The sequence below is a fragment of the Hordeum vulgare genome, chromosome 4H (genome assembly GCF_904849725.1).
Source record: "Hordeum vulgare subsp. vulgare chromosome 4H, MorexV3_pseudomolecules_assembly, whole genome shotgun sequence".
In the NCBI taxonomy this organism is placed as follows: Eukaryota; Viridiplantae; Streptophyta; class Magnoliopsida; order Poales; family Poaceae; genus Hordeum; species Hordeum vulgare.
In genome coordinates this window covers 603594893-603597999 of record NC_058521.1, presented here as the reverse complement: position 1 = coordinate 603597999, position 3107 = coordinate 603594893, and positions in this window count along the sequence as shown.

The window sequence follows — 3107 nt, the reverse complement described above, 5'->3', positions numbered from 1 at the left end:
TCCCGACCGGGCAACGTAACAAACCGTGGGAAGTTTTGACGGCAAAGAACACCAAGGACGCTGTTGGGCTTGCGGACACCCTTGGCAACAATCCAACCCCTACAGTATGACAAATTAAAGCCAAAACATTAGATATTTGAGAAAACACGAAGGCAAAAGGTTAAATAAGAGTAAATTAACTTACTTGTCCCCATTTGGCCTAATCGACCACCTCTGCTCGGGGGTCGCTGGCACAAGCGGGAGCCCCGAACTACCACGCTGGTAGACGGTATCCCCCTCACCCAGCTCCTCGTCGCTACCAGCATGGCCAGTTGGCTCAGGCCAGGTATCCCACTGGGTCTCTTGGGACGTACCCTCATCCCTGCTGTGCTCCGCAGTCGTCTGGAAGGAAGCCTCTGGGACACGAGTCTCGTGGGTCGAAGACTCGTCGACCTGAGGCTCGTCGACCCGAGGCTCGTGAACCGGAGACCGTGTAGCCTCCACCTCAGACGAATCCACCCTAGAAGTCCTCCTATGCTCAGGTGAATCAGCTTGGGGTGGTGGCGGAGACCGCGTAGACCTACCTCTCCCGCGGCCACGTGTACCTTTAGTACAACATAAATACCAACATGAGTAATAAAATGTATATAAATACCAATATGCATACAACATGAGTACAACATAAATACCAACATGAATACAACGTGTACCTTTAGTGCCTCTCGGCTTCGCGGGTGGTCGACCTCCTCTCACGGGGGGCGCTCCTTGCATAGTAGAGAGCAACACTCTCCGAAGAGGCGAGGCAGGAATGGAAGTACCCATCCCATCACCCGCCAACGAAGAAGCAGCCGCGGCGTGCTTTCGACCCTTTCCCACCATCTTTCAACACCTGTCATGACAAAGAGTAAATGAAATTAGTACAACATAAATACCAACATGACTAATAAAAATTGAATACCTAACATGAACTCAAAATTTATATATAGTATAATAGTTGAATACCTGACATGAACTAATAACAATCGTCCTCGTCTATATATGCTTCGGGGTCAATAAATGCATCATGATCATCACTACCATCAATAAATGCATCATCATCATCACTATCTAGAAGAACATGTGGAAGGCCACCATTATGTAATCGGTCAAGAAGTGACAGGTCATCCGCAGCAGTAACCTCTTCTTCTTCCAGCTCTTCCTGTTCGGGCTCAGGGGTTAAGACGGATTCACTGTCGTTGTCTACTTCAATGTTCTGGGGTGAAGTAGAGCGGTTCTTGAAACGTTTCTTGGACATACGTGTTTCTTGGAAGAATTCTCCTTCATATGTGTCTGGGTTAATGTGAGGTTCGTAATCCTCTTCATTGAGGGTAGGTGGTCTAAAATGTGGTGGCACTTCATAAACGACATCCCAATCTTTGAGATTTGGATCAGTTTGGCAGGCCCACGGTAGATAGAAAACTTGTGTCGCCTGTTGAGCCGTAATACAGACATCGGGAACATCTAAGTGGGTGTTTTGGTTGATTTCGACTAGTCCTATATGTTCATGAGTCCTTCTAGTCTCCCTCGGCTCAAACCAATAACATTTGAAGACTACGACGGTCGGTGGGTTTTCACCATAGAATAGAAGTTCATAAATTGCTTCAACTCTTCCATAATACTCGGTGTCTCCTTCGCCGATAGCAGAGACAGAACAATTTGTAGTCTTTAGGTCGGGCATAGATAGCTCTTTGCCAAAGGTACGAAAGTGATACCCGTTGATGTTGTATTTGTCAAATGAACGGACCTTATAGTCAAAACCATTAGCGACTTGTCTCAACTCGGCGTCCATAGACTCTGCATCAGCCTACAAGTTTAATACGAAAGAATGGATGCATTAGCCGCAAATTAGACCAATAAATCAAATGGGCCCTTAATGGTAATTAATTACCCTTTGTTTGAACCAAGAGATGAAACCAGGATAGTCGCCTCCATGCTTTGCGAGAAGCTCATACTCTTCGACGGAATCCTTTTCGATGACCGCTCCATCCGAGAATTCGGTGACGTACCGACTATATCAAAAATCCGGGAATAAGAGTAGTTCAAAGCAATTAGAAATTGCGGAACAATAAATTACCGAGAACTTACTCGATGTACGGTCGCACTTCTGTTAGGTTGGTGAAGATATACAATGAAATGGTCCGCCATTCTTCGACATCGAACGATTTCCCTTTCGAAGCACCGGATGGTGCGAGCTTACCTTTGAATAGGCTGAGGTTGGATCAAACTTTTTCTCGATCGCCATCATTGTACCGAGGCTTCGGGTTATGCAAATGATGATTTTTGGCTTCGTAGTGTGCTGTCACGAAGTTTGCCGCCTCCTCAGTAATGAATGCCTCGGCCATCGATGCTTCAATTCTACGTTTATTTTTACACTTAGCTCGAAGCGTCTTCTGCATCCTCTCAGTTGAGTAGCACCATCGATTTTGAACGGGCCCCCCCATTCTTGCCTCGGTCGGGAGATGCAAAATCAAATGTTGCATTGGATTAAAGAAGCCCGGTGGAAAGATCTTTTCTAATTTGCAGACCAACTCCGGCGCCAACTCTTCCATTTCATCTAGCACGCCAGGCGATAGTTCTTTCGCACAAAGAGAACGGAAGAAATAGCTCAGCTCTGCCAGTACTAGCCATTCATCCTCAGGGATAAAGCCACGCAACATCACCGACATTACCCGCTCAATCCATATGTGCCAATCATGACTCTTGAGCCCAAATATTTTAAATTTCTCAAGACTCGCTCCCCTCTTTAGATTCACAGCATACCCATCGGGGAACATCAACCGCATTTTCACCCACAATAGCATTTCCCTCATAGCTGGCCTTTCAAGATTGAACCATGCCTTTGGCTTCGCTATGCTTTGCTTTCCTTTCCGTTGTCGCAAGTTTTGCAACGGTCTATCACATAGAGCCTCGAGGTCGATTCTAGCCTTAGGATTATCTTTTGACTTCCCCTCTATGCCGAACAATGTACCAAAAATGGCCTCCACAATATTCTTTTCAGTGTGCATCACGTCAATGTTGTGTGGGCAAAGGAGGTCTTTGAAGTAAGGGAGATCCCATAAGCATGACTTGTGAGTCCAGGCGTGTTCCGT